The sequence below is a fragment of the Pinus tabuliformis genome, chromosome 7 (assembly GCF_031772625.1).
Source record: "Pinus tabuliformis cultivar Carrire ecotype Pingquan chromosome 7, CPIR1, whole genome shotgun sequence".
Lineage (NCBI taxonomy): Eukaryota > Viridiplantae > Streptophyta > Pinopsida > Pinales > Pinaceae > Pinus > Pinus tabuliformis.
Genome location: NC_142293.1, coordinates 1,439,748,661 through 1,439,767,469, shown reverse-complemented (window position 1 = coordinate 1,439,767,469; position 18,809 = coordinate 1,439,748,661).

The window sequence follows — 18,809 nt, the reverse complement described above, 5'->3', positions numbered from 1 at the left end:
GATCCATGAGATTGTGGGAGGAAAATTGTCGTACCCTCACACAGTGCATTACTCTAGAAGATTTTACTCTTGGATTTGAGAAGTGTTTACACATTTGTATTTTAGTAGTATTCACACATTTGTATTCATCTTCTATGCTTCCTCTAGACTAGATATGATTTATTGTTGTTGTAAAAAGGAGTGGCTTTTGTGTGCCCACTTTGTGTCTATACTACTGTACCTAGAAATACATCGGCCTAATTTTGTGGTCATTTTTTTAACACTAATATATATATATATATACATCTTATCTTATCTTATTCCTTGATCGTGTGTTGTGTCCTCTTTGGGCAATAGATTCTCTTGTGATTATCTTAAATATGCATGTTTCCAAGGTGAACCTTCACCAATTTTCTTGTGGCATCTTTTGATAAACAATTTTCTTGATCTCATGGACCTTATTATAGGTTTTTCACATAAGGCCTTATTCTTGTTTTGCTTTTCTCTTGTGAATATTCAATTGTGCTCTTAGACTCACTTCCTTCTAGTATTTTCTCTTTTTTGAGGGAACCCCTTGTTAGATTTTAGGGTTACTCCAAATATGTTTACACCTTTCTATCAAGGTACTATGTCTCCTATCTTGTTGACAATGCTTCATGGACATATGGATGGTTATGTTTTAGTGGATGCTTTACCTTTGTTGGAGTGCTAGCATAGTGCCCTTACCTCAAAGGGTTGTTATCCTATCAGCATGACGACGAACCTATTGGGTGCACACAACCAGGGAGTTGATTGCTTGATCAAGGGATATAACTACCTAGAAGGAGGAGCACTAACACTTGGATGAGGCACTCCAATTTTCTTGTGGCGTCTTTTGATAAACAATTTTCATAGTTGCTCCCACCTTGATTGTGGGAGCCTCTTTCCCATATCTTAATCTCATGGACCTTATTATAGGCTTTTCACATAAGGCCTTATTCTTGTTTTTCTTTTCTCTTGTGAATATTCAATTGTGCTCTTAGACTCACTTCCTTCTAGTATTTTCTCTTTTTTGAGGGAACCCCTTGTTAGATTTTAGGGTTACTCCAAATATGTTTACGCCTTTCTATCAAGGTACTATGTCTCCTATCGTGTTGACAATGCTTCATGGACATATGGATGTTTATGTTTTAGTGGATGCTTTACCTTTGTTGGAGTGCTAGCATAGTGCCCTTACCTCAGAGGGTTGTTATCCTAATCAGCGTGATGACAAACCTATTGGGTGCACACAACCAGGGAGTTGATTGCTTGATCAAGGTATATAACTACCTAGAAGGAGGAGCACTAACACTTGGATGAGGCACTTAACCCTAGAAGTTTCACACCATATGGGGTTTGACACTTGACAATGGGGGAGTCAATTGATTAGGAGATATACTTACCTAGGAGGAGGAGCATTAGTATTTGGAGGAGGGCATTTAGCCCTAGAAATTTAGGACCATGTGATACACACCTTGCAGCTTTGACACTTGAAATGAAGATGGTTGGTTGAGGATCATACCTCATGGAGGTTGGTGGTGGACTTGGACACATGTTCAAGAGGAGCATGGTAGCTTAGTGACCACATTGGTGCACATGAGAGAAATATTGGGTACATGATAGTGTATGTGGCACAAATTTAGAGGAGTGCCTTTCATGACGGCACTTGGATACCATTATGGAAGAGGAACATTGGACTAAATTCTTGTGGAGAGCACAACACCTTGGAGGAAGGGACTTGAACCTTAAGAGACATGCTTGGACGACATTTCATCTTGGGACATGGATGAACCCTAGTATGACACTTGTACATTGTTTCAGTATAGAGTGCCCCATGTGGGATTTCATTGTTGGCTATTTGTATGGACATAAGTCATTTTATGTTAGCCTCCCTCACCTACTCTATATGTAAAAGGAGGAGAAAGCTTGTAATGTTCCAAAAAGTATGAGAGAAATGTTGGGTACATGATAGTGCATGTGGCACAAATTTAGAGGAGTGCCTTTCATGAGGGCACTTGGATACCATTATGGAAGAGGAACATTGGACTAAATTCTTGTGGAGAGCACAACACCTTGGAGGAAGGGACTTGAACCTTAGGAGACATGCTTGGATGACATTTCATCCTGGGACATGGATGAACCCTAGTATGACACTTGTACATTGTTTCAGTATAGAGTGCCCCATATGGGATTTCATTGTTGGCTATTTGTATGGACATAAGTCATTTTATGTTAGCCTCCCTCACCTACTCTATATGTAAAAGGAGGAGAAAGCTTGTAATGTTACAAAAAGGAAATAACAATGATAAACAAAGTAAAATACCATACAACACTGAAATATTTAAACAACAATCAAACACCCACAATTTACACCGAAACTGCACCAAAATTAAGCCATTTTATTATATGGAGAGAGTACAATGCATGAAATGTGTGCACCTGGGCTTGCCAAAGTAAGCTAAACAATCCCAGGTGAGAAAGATGCTACCCGAATGCAAATGAAAGGCTTCTCCTCAATGTACTGCGTTGGCCTTGGAAATTATGCAAGTGCTGGGAAGAAGAAACCCCTATTTGAGCCTCCAAAAGTTCTTAGAAAATGCTGCCAAATTAATCTTGCGCTCTCCACCAAAAATCCAGAAAAACCCAAAAAGGGTTTGGCCTATCTCCAAGCCAAAGTCAAACCCACAAAATGATGCAAATTTCTCAGCTAACTAGTGATTCACCCTGCTATAAGAATTATGATTTCAAGCCCGAATATTGGTCGAAAAATTCTGTAAAATTAGTTAGAGACTCCTCTCAATAAACCTAGAAAGGGTTTGGGATGAATCCAGTAACCCCCAGTGACCCCCAACAAATGCAAATTGCTTAATTTGGCCAGAAAACTCCCCACAAAACTGATACTGCTGAATTAAGCCCAAATCCACCACCGTAAATCTCTCACAACTTTGGCTAAATTATCCCCTGAGGAATACCTATTAGTTTTTGGTAGCATCGGATGTGCTCTAGCCATGAAAATTGGTGGAGAGGCTAAGGCACATGAGTTCTAAAGAACCCATAAACCGTTTGGTGAAATTCCACCCGGATTGTATTTTATTAAAATAATTAATATTTTTAATGGGGTTCCTAAGTCTAAACTTAGGAAAATTAAAGTATTAATGGGTATTACTCAAAATTTCGGTGAGAATGTTCTAGAAAGCAAATCAAGTCAAGCTTTTAATCTTAGCCGTTGATTAGAGACTTAATCTCGGCCGTTGAAATCTCAACGAGAAAAGTATAAGAAGGAGGTTTGGGGTTCATTAAGGAACACACCAAGAGAACGAATTGGTCTAGAGTTCGAAATTTCTAGGGCTAGGATGCTGAGAAATTTGAATTAAGTGATCATTTTACAGCAGAGGGGCAGAGATAGTTTGGGAATATTAGGCAGAGAGGCGGAGAGCCACTAGTGGAGGCAGCGCAGCACCTAGAGGGATTGACGCTGGGCCAGTATGGGCCCACATAGGTTTGACGTAGAGCCTGAAGGGCCAGCACAGAAGGGAAGATGCCTTCACACAGAATTCCAGAACTACAGGGGAGCTGCCAGAAAAGCTAGGAGAGGTTGACATAGAAGATCCAAGAGGCAAAAGAGACAGCGCAAGGCTGACGTAGAGCCTCTGAGGCTGATGCAAGGCCAACGCAGAGATAGCCGGGGGTTTGCCAATTTCACTGCTGGATCAACCAGAAACTGCTGGGTGAAGTGAGGTAATCTCACTCAGTTTTCCACCATTAGATTTTTCTCTGTAACTAGATTTCCAGGAGGGCATCCCACATTGTATTTAGAACTACTGCTTAATAATATAAAACCATCAGAGCTACTGCATCGATTTTCCCGAATTGGGTTTTTCCGGGGATTATTTTGTCCAAAAATAAGAGTGTCCCATGTATCTTATTCTTTGCTCAGTTTCTTGTTTCATGTAATCAAATTAAATTGGTGTAGGTTGCAGAAGTAATTTACTTCAGTATTTTTCAGAAAATAGCTTGATAATGTATATTAAAATCAAGTAGAAGTAAATTCAGTTTTGTTGCAGTAGGGGTTCCTTGAGTATAGGAATTTTCACAATACCTCCAATCTCCGATCCTTATCTCTCCTCAACCTCTATTCCTCCAGCGCCTGTGCACTTCCATAAATGTAGAATTTTGGCCCCAAGAATCCTCTCAACTCGGCCTTGCTAATCACCACAAAATCTCCGACTAAATTAGGGGAAAAACCCTGCAAATCCTTCGGTGTTCTGCTCCTTCATAATTGATCTCCCCACAAGTAATTTGAGATGCCCGGGAAGAAAAACGCACCAGCTAAAATAACTTGCAAATATGCCCAATGGAAACTCTAAATTGAGCTCCCCAAATTGCCTCACTAGGGAGACACTCGAAGTTCTCCGAAATGAGGGTGGAATTCCCACTAGGAAATTCCTTGTGCTTGGTTCGGTTGTCTTGGCTAAGCAGCTCAAAAGAAGTAATGTTGAATTGTCAAATGATCAAAGATACCAAATGGAGGCCTCCAAGCTCTATTTATAATTTCTATCCCTCTCCCTTGGTGGTTCCCACCTGCCACTAATAAAATACTACTTTGCCGCCATTCTTCATTAAAATAATAATTTCCACTTTTCTCCCATAAAATAATATTTTCTCCTTTTTATTTAACTACACCAAAACTTGGAAAAATTCCTTAGTGAATTTTACACTCACAAAAATTGGGAACATTACAGTCCTCCCCGGCAAAAATTGCTTGCTCTCAAGCAATATCTCGTAGCTCCAAACGTTGGCCTAGCCAATGCTAGGGTCCCAAATTTGCCACTGAACCACTCCTCGCTGTTGAACATCTTTCCATACTAGTGACGCTCCCCATGTCAACAACGAATGAACAAAACCCAATGGAAGATTTGAATGATCTCCCACTGTAGAAACCAGCTCACCCTTGAGGGTTGCTGAACCACTAAATCCTGTTGTACCCGGATCCCATGCTAGTCTCGAAGTTCTCCAAAATGAGGGTGGAATTCTCACTCTAAAATTCCTTGTGCTTGGTTCGGTTGTCTTGGCTAAGCAACTCAAAAGAAGTAATGTTGAATTGTCAAATGATCGAAGATACCAAATGGAGGCCTCCAAGCTCTATTTATAATTGCTAGCCCTCTCCCTTGGTGGTTCGCACCTTCCACTAATAAAATACTACTTTGCCACCATTCTTCATTAAAATAATAATTTCCACTTTTCTCCCACAAAATAATATTTTCTCCTTTTTATTTAACATCACCAAAAATTGGCAAAATTCCTTAGTGAAGTTTACACTCACAAAAATTGGGAACATTACCGTCCTCCCTGCCAAAAATTGTTTGTTCTCAAGCAATATCCCGTTGCTCCAAACGTTGGCCTAGCCAATGCTAGGGTCCCATATTTGCCATTGAACCACTCCTCGTTGTTGAACACCCTGCCATACTAGTGACCCCATGTCAACAGCGAATGAACAAAACCCAATGGAAGATTTGAATGATCTCCCCCTGTAGAAACCAGCTCACCCCTGAGGGTAGCTGAACCGCCAAATCCTGTTGTACCCGGATCCCATGCTAGTCTCAGAAGGGTGCCACCATGCTGACGCTGTGCCACTCTGACTATGACAAACTTTCCATCATGCTCAAATTGTATCCTCCCCTCCTGAAACCTGATGGTGGAATATTTGTGAAGGCCAAGGTTATCTTGCCCAAGCATCTCCATGATGTCAATGTCTACCCATCCACTGTTAATCTTAGTCCTAAGCAGCAACATGATAAATCTACCTCGCCATACAATGGAGGTTTCAACAATCTCCCATGCGTCACGCCCAAGGTGAACTAGATCACCCTCTCCATGAACCTGTTCATCATAGAATGGAGTGGCCTATCAATCAACTGGATCCCTGGATCCCATAGCCAGACCTGCTGTGGCATAGCTCTAACAATTGTTGGAACTTGTCTGTTCCTCATCCCTAGTCCCTGCATGAAATCGACATATAGGCCCTGTTACCACTCAAACCAGCAGGGGACCTAAAAGGGGTTCCTAAGAGGGAAACTTCTAGGTTAAGGGCAACAGTGGAGGCTTAGCCCACTGTCACCACAGCTAAGTCTCCTTGCTCTTTATAGACTTTCACCGATGGGAGGTGTTAGGACCTGCGGTCCGTGCGACGGGCAGGGAAACTCCACCTGCGAAGTGCGTACAAAATATGAAACGAAACGAGCCAAGAAACGAGTTTATAAGGTGTTGGGCGAGTTGAGGGGGCAGTCCCATGAGTTGAGCGGGCCAACCATCCTCTTGGGCGAAACAACACATGTTGAACAAGTCGGCTTGGGCATTTGGTGTGTGTCAGCCGGGTGACACAACCCGCCACCCGCACGTATATATTGGAGGCAAACGAACATCATTCGATCAACACGAGTTTGAATAAGGAGTTTTGCTGTGCGTGGATGAGCCCGCACGACAGGCGGAACTCAGGTGTAAACTCGTTCAAAAAAGTCGTTCGGACAGTCGTTCGGGAAAATCGTTCGGACAGTCGTTCGGGAAAATCGTTTGGACAGTCGTTCGAGAAAGTTGTTCAGGAAAATCGTTCGGACAGTCGTTCGGGAAAATCATTCGGACAGTCATTCGGGAAAGTCGTTCGGACAGTCGTTTGGGACAGTCGTTCGAGAAGGTCGTTCAGAAAGGTCGTTAAGAAAAGTTGTTCAGGAAGGTCGTTTAGGCAGAACTCGGGTGAGGTCGTTCGGGCGACCCGGGCGAGGTCGTGTGGCGACCCAGGTGAGGTTGTTCGGGCGACCCGAGCGAAGACGTGTGGCGACCCGGGTGAGGTCATTCGAGCGAACCGGGTGAAGTCGTGTGGCGACTCGGGTGAAGGCGTGTGGTGACTCGGGTGAATGAAGTTGGGTGAACGGGTAGACGGGTGGCTGGGCGAGGGTGCGCCATGCACACTAGAACGAAGAATCGTGTGGACGGGCGACCCGGGTAGGGCGCGCCGTGCACGACGAAACGAAGGGAACGATGAAGTGTTGAGATTGTGAATGAAGGTGTGACTCGTGCGGGGGTGCCCGTGTGCAGTGACTTGGTTACGACGAGGCACGCCCAAGTTGGGCAAACAACACGATCGTGCGACGAGGTGAACGAAGGGTTGGTGAGTCGTGCGGAGGCATCGACGAGTTGGGCAACCGAGTTTGCCGAAGTTTGAAAATTGGCTAAGTGTAAATTTGGGGTTTCCCAAGATTTAACTTGTACTTGTAAAAGAAGATTAAATATATTGATTCGGACAGACTCATATTGTAACAGTCCAACATAAATATCAAATTAGCTTTTACTAATTAACATTAAATTTAAATAAGAGTGGCACTTACCTAGCCAAATAAACATGTAATTAATAAACTAAATTCAACTATGAATAGAGCTTACCTGTGGCAGAAGCAGGCTTACCGCAACAAGGTTTTGGGGATGACTCTCCACCCAACCATAGGCTCAATTGTGCAAGGATTCTGCTACAACTGGCCACCCCCGAGCCCTCAATCAACGTACTACTGCCAGTGACTCCTAAGTCTTAGAACTCCATTCTCCCAAGAGAATGCAAGATAGAATCTCGGAATGATGGAATGCAAGAATGCCTCTCATCTTCCTCACCATCTATTAAATAGAACAACATTGGAAGGGGAACCACATGCACACACTCCATGTGTCTACATGCAACTTTCTTTTGATTTTTAGCTTTCTTGTTTTATTTCTTTACTTTTCTTTTGATTTTTAGCTTTTCTTGTTTTATTTCCTTCTTTTTGATAGTTTTCTTGTTTTATTTCTATTTATTCTTATTTAGAGTTTTAGTATGGTTATTACTATTTTTATTTTTATTATTTTTATTTATATTCTTTGTATATATTTTTAATATCATTTATTATTTAACATTTATGATTTATTATTTTTATTATTTATTATTAAGTGATTTATTTATTATTATTTCTATTATTAATTATTAATTATTTTTATTATTTATTATTCTTATTATTTATTATTTATTATTAAGGGGAGGGATATTACACATATTGCAGGGAGTTGCCCCTCCCTTTAACTGTTGTGCATTTCTCTTATATAATGCTATTATGTGAATGTTATGGGCTTTCACTTGTATAAAGGAACACATTAATAATACTTGGTAACAAAAATAAGACTAAGTATGGAATGTTAGGCGTAGTCTACAATCGTAAGTATTGGTGAAAAGAAAACGGTTGGTAGTGTCACACCTCGCTATAAGTGGTTGAAAGGCTACCGCAGGTGTAGGGGCATGACAGGTGGTATCAGAGCTGGTGAACTGAATCAAGGAGCTGATTCTATGAAGACTTGAAAGGGAGTTCAAGTTTTGCAGGTGATAGGTGGAATATTAGGGTGATTCAGGTGAATGGTGAAACAGGTTTAGCAGAGGTGAAGCATCGTGCTTGGACCAAGTTGAATGACAAGGCATGACAGGTTTGGAAGAATGCGAAGGGAAGCTCTTGCTTACCTTATACAGGTTGAAGTGGATGAAAGAAGAGAATCCCTGGATTCGAAAGGAACTTGAAGTCTTGGAAAGGAATGTTGAAGACAAACTTCTTCAACTTGGTTGGACAATGGAGCAAGATGAAGTTGCAGATTGTGCTAACAAGGAAGAAGAATCCATGATGATTGAGGATGTTGCAGATGTGAAAACGATGGAGGATGAACTTGAGATTGATCAAGTTGGACCAGGATCGTGCAGTTTGCAGACATGGATGGATGAGGATACTCACATGGAAGAGCCTCATGATGATGAAGTAAGTATTGATACTTGTGTTTCAGTCGAGCATTTGGTAGATGGACCGTATGCAGGGGAGGGCAAAGTCAGTTTGCCGATGCTAGGGAGGATCTTACCATGGATGTCTACAATGAAACCTTGTATGGAGAAGCAAGGATTGTTGACTGTTGCAGGACTTGTTGGGGTTGTTTGTGACCTTATGGTAGAAGGTACAAAGGCCCGTGACAAGGGAGGAACATGATGATCGTTGCGGAGGATTGGGTCATGCTTTAGCCACATGAAGAATTGGCTAAGTGCCCGGCATGACTCATGGATAGATTGGAGGGCACACACTTGAGGTATGATGATACTTGGGTGGACTTCTCATGGCCGAGACCAAGAGCAAGTCTTGGTGGAACCTTCAGTGGGGGAGCTATGATGGAGAGACTCATGTGATGATGATATGGTTGGGTGACCGAGTTCACTAGACCGAAGATTGCAGACTTGGATGAGGATGACCGATTGTTGTGATGGGTCTACTTGGTTGGACTACATGGGCAACTTAGTCATGGACATCAAGTTGGAGACATGGAGCATGGCAGTCTTATGCAGGGACATGATGCAGGAGCACTTATAGAGGTGTCATATGGGCATCCAATGAGGAGTGCCAAGGCAGGGATGTTGTGCAGGTGGATTTGCTAGTGTGACATGGAGACTTATTACTTATGAGCCGATGGAGAGGTTGTGCACTCTTGTACAACAAGGCCATGGACTTGGATGGAGTTGTGAGCAGACTATGGAGCATTCCTACTACATGGAGAGCTGAGGCATCTTGCAGAGACCTTTGGGCCAAGACTTGTATGCTTGCTGAGATGTTGGTTGGAGATGACTCATGGAGCTCATGATGACATGAGGTTGTGACTTTTAGGGACTTCATATATGGTGGACTTGGAGGATCTGATGCATTGAGGAGCTGAGGTCAGAGACTTTGATGCAGGATGGGGTGCATACTTTCAAGTACATGTATGGGAATGGCTTGAAAGAGTGACTTGATGTGGAGGACCGATATGAGACACTTTGGAGTGACGGAGTTACGACGATGATGATGCCTTGGTGGTAACACTTGGCCATGGATTGAGCCGAGACTCAACCACTTTTGACACATGAGAGCTGTTTGATCTATGATCATAGGCAACACATGGATATATGAGACATGTATATACTTGTTTCTATGGCAGACTTGAGGGATGGCACATTGCATATATGATGGAGGTTGCTTCATGTCACACGGAATTGGTCAAGGGTGCGGACACAGCTGACCTTCCTAGAAGTCTAAGACATTCTAATGACAAACAAGACAAAATGGAGTGATCTTTCTCTAAATACACCTTTTACAACATGAAAACTACAAGTGTTTAGGCTTACCTTATTCCAAAATGCTGTTGTTGAAGTCCGTTCTTGACGATCCGGATGAGCTCCTCCTTCAAGTCAATTCCTGCAACCACAAACAATCAAACAATTACCAAGCACTTGCATTTCATATAATAAAACATATATTCAACATGCAGACCAAGGAACACATGAAATAACTCATTAACACAAGCTATTGAGAAAAATAAACCAGTTTGTATTAATAACGAAACAAAGAAACTCTTACAACCTGGCCTTGGTGTTGTGCAAGTTCCTCCCAGGGTCCATCAAGGGTTTTCCTCTACTTTGACAAAGCTCACCCTCTCCCAAGTAGAATCAAGTGAAGACAATCTCTCCTCACAAAGGCTCTAATGGAAGACCTAAATCCTGCAGCATTTACCCAAAGAAAATGTATAGCTCCAACCTCCTCTCCTTCTGGCTCAATGCCTTTATTTATAGTGCTGTAAAGAGGTTATTCAGGTCCACTATCAATGGGATCATCCCCCTCTTTGGGTGGGATAGCTCCCTTATTGATGGGATAAGTTCCCCCTTAATAGAGATACATGAACCAACTGGAGGCGCATCCATTTCATCAAACCGACCTCTAGAATGTTCTAGAAGTAACCACAAGTAACTTTTTCAAGATAAAACTCGCGCATTTTGCCTTTTACAGAGGGACGCACCTGTCCCTTAACATACAGAGCGTCCATGGACGCAGATTTTGTGAACATGGTCAGCGTCCCCACAGGTAAGGCTAGAGAGAACCTGCGACCCCAGAGATAAACATAGTTTTTACAAGACTTTCTCTCTTCTTTGAGTTTGAGATGGATAACAGAGGCATGAGACTTGCCTAAGAGGGTAGCATGACTGTTGATTTGAGCCATACTAACTGTAAGTAGTCAAGGTGATATTTTTTAGTGTAACAGATTGCCCCCTAAAGTGCGAAGCCTGGAATAGAATAGGGTTTTGTAATTCTAGGAAGGGTGAAGCGCTTTATCGTTTCAAGGATTGCCTTGTGGATGGCCTGGTTGGAACCTGCAATTTTCAACACAAAATACATGGATAAGATTATATCATCACTGAGGTAGGCATTCCCATACTCAGATTCAAAACTTTAACTAATGGACTAACTATGCTGATACAGGAATGATCTTGCAGTACATCATTTTAATAGACTTTTGTAGACACAGTATGGACGCAGCCATCTGTTTATGATTAGTCTACATAGATAATGAATACAAAACTCCTCGCAGCCTGGATGGTAGAAACTAGCTCCAGGGTCTTCACTTCTACTTCCCGAATTGGTACGATTCTAGCCATGTGATTAAATGATTCGATGTCGAACATGGTAGAAACCACTTGATTACCAGTCAATGATGTAAACTGTTAACAAGCGTGAGAGAAACCACCAGTAATGTCAATGGTTCTCAAAGTACCAAGCACAACCCGTGAAATGTGAATAGATGTTTTGATGTCGAACACTTCACGGAATCCTCTGATCGAAAGTCAATGATGTAAACTGACGTCAAAGGCGAGAAACCTGCCATTGATGCATGCAGACTTCAAGGTACTGTCGATTCCTAAGTCATCTTTCTAGATAATGTGTCGATGTCGATAGAAAGCGACCCGTTGCAGGCAAGCCTGCAACACGAAATCATTGTTCAAGTTGAAGAAATGTTGCTGTAAGGACTGACTCAGGGATGGTCAAATGGATGACAAGTATTTTGCAGATGAAAGTTTTTGCTTGCAGACCTCTTGAACACATAACGACACAACAGATGGCTTGGTGACGTATAACTCAAAGTTAACCCCTGGAACCCGGTTAAAGACTTTCAAAGTGATTTGGTCAACTGTGAGGTAAAAGATTTCCCAACCCAGGTGAATGAAAAGTGTCGTGTTCAAGAGTGGTAATAAAGTTTCTTCTGAGACAAATGGTGACAAACAGGTTCATTCTTCTCTCTTTTCCCCCACCATTTCTGGCAAGTACCTCTTTATTTTTAACAAGCTTGAGGAGGATAACATATGCTTGATTATAAGCTCATCCTTCGGACGAGTCCAACCTAGTTTAAATTCGAACCCTAGGAAGGAGTGGTTCGTTCCTGTTTGTAATTGAACAGGTCCTCTACTGTAAAAGTTTAACGAGCCCAGTATAGGAGAAACTCGGCGTTTTTCAATTTTAGAGAGTCTGAAAAAACTAAAGGAGACTCCACGTTGAACTTTTTCGTATATTTGTGTCCCTCAAGCCCGAAAAAGTATAAAATAATACCTGGGGGAACCGCTTGATCTTGCGACCAAGGAGTACTTTCATAATAGTGTCGTTAACCTGAAAAGTAAAAAGCGATCAAGGACACGTCGTTTTATTTCCTTATCGAGTTCGAAACGACAAAAACCCGGCAATCTTTTCCTGATTTTGCGGTCAGAAAAGAGCTAAAAGGGGACCGTCTTTTAATTCCGTTTTAACGAGTGAAAAAGAAACACTCGGCGATCTTTTCATGTTTTAGGAGTCAGAAAAGGGCTTAAAAGATGACTCTGAGGTTTCACTTTTTCGTAAGTTTTAACGAGTTCGAAAAAGGGATAAAAATGTACTCATATGGCTGACTTTCAATTTAATTTACGAGCAAGAAAAGACGAAAAGAACTCGGCATTTTCATTTGTTTTACGAGAATGAAAAATAGCAAAATAATCTCGGGATTTTCATGAGTTTAACGAGTCTTGAAAATAACTGAAATTGACTCGAGATAGGTTTCATTTTTACAAAAGCTTGAAACAGACAAAAACTATGCTTCAAAGTAGTTTCATTTTTTTACAAGCTTGAAACAGAGAGAAAACTGTGCTTGATGCCCCCTAAGCATAACTGCTAGAGCGCATGCCCCCCAGCTTCATTTCATTCAACCAGTTGGATGAAATGAAGGTTGAGTACGAGATCATTTGAAAGACTCGACCTAAAACTATAAGAAAATTATGCAAAACACTGAAATAACTAACCTAAACTTAACATCTATGAGATCTAGTCAATCTCTCGACTCAAGTAGAGGAGGATTTGTTTCATTTTTTAACGAGCTTGACACAGGAAAAGAACTATGCTCGAATTCGGTTTCATGTTTATGCAAGCTTGAAACGAAAAACTATGCTTGTTATAAGTTCACATGCCCCCAGCATAATGATGCAAATCAAGGTACATGTCCCCCAAGCTTCATTGCATTCAATGAGGTGGATGGAATGAAGCTTTACTTTCAAAATCTTGGAAAGACTCGTGGGAGTTGTTTCATTTTTTAGTGAGGTTGACACAGGAAAAGAACTATCCTCAAAACCCTTGTTTCATTTTTTAACGAGCTTGACACAAGACAAGGAACTATGCTCATAACTACTTTCTACAATCTACCTAACAAAAAACTATACTCTAAAAAACCTTTATTCATTTTTTAACGAGCTTGACACAAGACAAGGAACTGTGCTCTAAAAACCTTGATTCATTTTTTAATGAGCTTGACACAAGACAAGGAACTATGCTCTAAAAAACCGTGATTCATTTTTTAACGAGCTTGACACAAGACAAGGAACTGTGCTCTAAAAACCTTGATTCATTTTTTAATGAGCTTGACACAAGACAAGGAACTATGCTCTAAAATCCTTGTTTCATTTTTTAACGAGCTTGACACAAGACAAAGAACTATGCTCATGACTACTCTCTACAATCTACCTACTTAACCTACCCTTGTTTCATTTTTTAACGAGCTTGACACAAGACAAGGAACTATGCTCAAAAAGTTAGCATGCCCCCAGCATAATGATGCAAAATGAGGTACATGCCCCCCAGGCTTCATTGCATTCAACCGGCTGGATGAAATGAAGGTTTACTTTCAATATTTAACTTGAAAAGGGAGTTGTTTCATTTTTAAGGAGGTTGACACAAGAAAAGAACTATCCTCATACCTGATTCATTTTTTAACGAGGTTGACTCAGTAACAGGAACTTTCCTCACACCTGATTCATTTTTTAACGAGGTTGACTCAGTAACAGGAACTGTCCTCAAACCCTACTTTCTAACTATCTATATAACCTAAAATCTAGCTGATTCATTTTTTAATGAGGTTGACTCAGTAAAAGAACTATCCTCATACTAGCCTATTTCATTTTTTAACGAGGTTGATACAGGAAAAAACTATCCTCGTGCTAGCCTATTTCATTTTTTAACGAGGTTGATACAGGAAAAAACTATCCTCGTGCTAGCCTATTTCATTTTTTAACGAGGTTGATACAGGAAAAAACTATCCTCGTGCTAGCCTATTTCATTTTTTAACGAGGTTGATACAGGAAAAAACTATCCTCGTAACATTGATCATGGCTTCCAACTGGAGGAAAGACATGTCAATGGACACACCTTGATCATGGCTTCCAAGAGGTCTTCATCCGAAGGAAGAATACTTCTTGGGAAGGAACACATGTCAAGGGACTCAAAAGGGATAAGAACATCGTGTTCAAGTAATCCCATAGAGTTTTCCATGTCAATTACCGGAGCTAAATCAAAGGAAGATGAGAAAACAGTGAGAGGCTCACTTACGTCGGTAACTGAAAACATGGGACCAGTTGCCACATAATTAACCCGTGGCAGGGTAGATACCACTTTAGACTCAGGAACATTTAGGGCTGTCATATTATTGGTAGTTGGACACACCTTGATCATGGCTTCCAAGAGGTCTTCATCCGAAGGAAGAATACTTCTTGGGAAGGAACACATGTCAAGGGACTCAAAAGGGATAAGAACATCGTGTTCAAGTAATCCCATAGAGTTTTCCATGTCAATTACCGGAGCTAAATCAAAGGAAGATGAGAAAACAGTGAGAGGCTCACTTACGTCGGTAACTGAAAACATGGGACCAGTTGCCACATAATTAACCCGTGGCAGGGTAGATACCACTTTAGACTCAGGAACATTTAGGGCTGTCATATTATTGGTAGTTGAGACAAGACTAGGGAACGAAAGCTGGTCTACAGTCACAATACTGCCATTGTGAGGGAAAGACATCACGCGAAAGAGTGTCGATACGACAGCTTTCATTGCATAAACATAGTCTCGCCCAAGGAGTAAATTCAAATCCAAGGGACCTCGAACCACTATAAGATCAACACAAACAGTTTTACCTTCCAAGGTAATAGAAAACTTAGGAAGGATCCCTAAAGGTTCACTAATTGTTCTGTTAAAAGCTTTCAGATTCTGCGTAATAGGCGCAAGCTGAGGGGAACCCAAAGCTTTCCAAACAGCTGAGGATAAAATACTAACAGAAGCACCTTCATCTACCTGAGTACGATGTATGTCCCTACCACCCGCCTTGACAATGATTTGGAAAGGGATGGAGGAAGGAAGACGAGGTTCTGTCAGTCTATTCCAATCAAAGGAAAAGACCTCAGTACTTGGAGGGGGTTCTGTAGAAACAGGTGAAATGCCCCCCGGCATAGAAGAATCTGATGTAACAAGAAGAACATCAGCGGTATGAAATTTACTCTCGAAAGGGAGAGTGTGATCGACCGAATGTGAAATTGAATCGACCACTTGATCAACTAATGGATCATCAACCTGAGTGACATGAGTTTCACTCTCCAATGGGAGAGTGTGATCGACTGTTCTTGAATTTAAATCAATCACTCCGTCAGTTGACGGTAGGTTGGGAGAAAGTTTACGGTAACCAGTTGGAAATTCTTGCTGTGGAACAGTAAGGTTTTCCAACAATGTTGAGGCTTCATCCATGTGAGGGCAAATGTGAGTTTGATGACTCCCTTTGCATAACTTACAAGGAAACCTAACTTTACCCTTTTTCCCAGGAACCTGACTATCACTGGTTGATGGATCAATGGAAAGTTGATGAGATTTTTCTGACCAAACTTCCAAGACCTTTGGAATACCAGGACAATTGACAAGGAAGTGGTCACCCTTACAAAGCCTGCAAGGGTATTTGGGTTTACGATGCATGTCGGAATTTTCCTCAACACAACTAACACTTACAGCCATGGTTGGTTGGTTGACTTCTTTCTTATCTTGCTTCTTCTTCTTCTTCTTCTTCTTCCCTTTCTTCTTCTTCTTAGCCTCCTGGTTACTAGCATCAAGGCTTTTACCAGGCGAAGAGGAAGAAATGGAGGAAGAAAAATTAGGCGAAGAAGGTAAAGGGTCAACAGAAGGTTGGTGATGTTGAGATGGTGAACTCTGTTGAGGTGAAGCATCCGGTTGAGATGGAACAATTGGAGTATTTTGGGCCAACGAAGTTGAAAATAACCATATCGGTAAACCTATTGTAAATCCAGGTAATGACAAAGTAGCCATATAAGGAGGACCAACATTTCCAAAGTAAGGAAAAGTACTAGGATTCTCATTAGGAGGGGTTCCTAGGTTGATGAATTCTGGAACATTTGCCATTATATTCAACTTCAGTGAATTTTATTAACAATTTAAAACTAAAATTAACAATTCACAATTCACACTTAACAACTAAAATTCACAATTCACACCTATGGTTTCTAAAAGTAAAAACAAACAAATTAACACACGCTATCAAATCTAGGAGTCAAACCACACACAAACAGTAAGCTCTCCGGACTGAAAACACTAGTTGGTGATGAAGCCCAACCTCGCAGAATTCAGTACAGAAATGGCGGGTGGAACAGTTACCCCGGCAACCTGCTTAATGAATAGACCGGCACAAGTTCCTCCACTTTAACCGTCTCGAAGTGAAGTGAACCCCCCGGAAAATCCAAGTGAGTATAACCGACGTCTGCTCCAGGTACAGTGGGACCTTCCCTCCACCGTCACCTCGGTAGAACCCTAAAGATTATGGTCACTAAGGTCACCAACAGTAACAAATACACCTGGGGGAACAGTCTAAACTCCGACAGCACGCAAGGGCAGAGTAGCAAGCTCAATCCCCTTACCGGCTCCTTGACAACAATCCAAGGTTTACCGATAAGTGACCCCTGGCTCCTCGACAATGGTTAATCCGAGGTTTACCGTTTGTAATACGTACTGTCTGGCGTCATTCCCAACGAGGGGGGAATGATCCCCTCACTGGTTCGGACACGAGCTCGTGCTTCTCCTTTAAGAGGAGCTTTCCCAGAGTGCAATTGAAACAATTGGATTTATTCTACTCAAGATAAACTATCTGTTTGGTTTTGTAGTCTTGGAGAGTTAAGTACTCACCTACTCCAAGACCCTAGCCTAAGCTATGTTGGTGTTTCAGAGCCCTAGAAATGTAAAAATTACTAGATGAATTTTAATTAAGCGCTGTGTTATTAAGGCTGTTATTACTCAAATGGGTAAATGGATACGAAACCAATGGTGTTATGACCCGACTCAACTGAATGCAATCGAATATGATAATGTAATCTTTTCAATTCGATGAATCCTAACTAAAGTAAGGAGAGAGTTTCCATTCACTTCCAACAATGCAAAAAATTGATCATTAAGAGAAAATTTAACAAATTCTCTAATGCACTAATTTCATCAAGAAAAACTAATGCAAATCAATTCCAAACCAATTTTTATTTTTATTTTTGTGTAAATTCAAATCAAAGAAAGCTGATCTAAATCTACGATTGATTTTTCAGAATGTAAACTATGCAATTGTAATCTAAGCACAATTCACTCGAAAAGTATGCAAATGTAATCTATGCACATTTTTCAATAATATTCTGAAAATGAGAATTCTAATTGCGCAAATGTGATCTATGCAAAAGAATTCTCAAACACAAGACGATTCTAATGTGATCTAAGAACCAATCAAGTGCAAATTGAGAAAATTGGGTGAGAGTTCCAAAGATCAAAACATAAAAACACTCAAAGGCGATTAACACTCATACACAATTTAGCCCCCCCCGGCGAATGAGGGGGAATTTTTTTTTGCAAAAACAAAAGCAAAAAGATGCAAAATTGTGAAAAGACTGAGAGAAACCTCCAAGTAATGACCAAAGGAAATCAAATTAAGAATTTCTCAAAAAGAGACTCAAAACACCCAATTGATGAAAGCTAAAAGCAGGAATGCTAATGAAACAAGTTCAGGTGAAAATTTTTGACAGGGTACTAAAGGATCTGGGCAGAAATCACTAAGAAAAACCAAAATCTAAAAGCAATTAAAGCAAAAATGGAGTTTTCCTAAGTTTTTACAGGAAGACGCAGGCAACCCGTTAGAACAGGCGCGGGCCTGCTCTGTGCAAACGGCAACAGCGCGTCCAAAGACGCACTGTGCAGTACTCAGAGGGTGCGTCCTTCTGGAAAAGTTAAGAAAAACCAAATCTAACTAAATCTAAAGCTAAGCCACCCAAATACTAATTCTCACAGTCAAAAACCAGAAAATAAAAATGATTTTCTCAGAGCAAAGTTCACACAAAGGAAAAGACTTTCACATTAATGGATTCCCCAGCGGAGTCGCCAATTTGTCACACGGAATTGGTCAAGGGTGCGGACACAGCTGACCTTCCTAGAAGTCTAAGACATTCTAATGACAAACAAGACAAAATGGAGTGATCTTTCTCTAAATACACCTTTTACAACATGAAAACTACAAGTGTTTAGGCTTACCTTATTCCAAAATGATGTTGTTGAAGTCCGTTCTTGACGATCCGGATGAGCTCCTCCTTC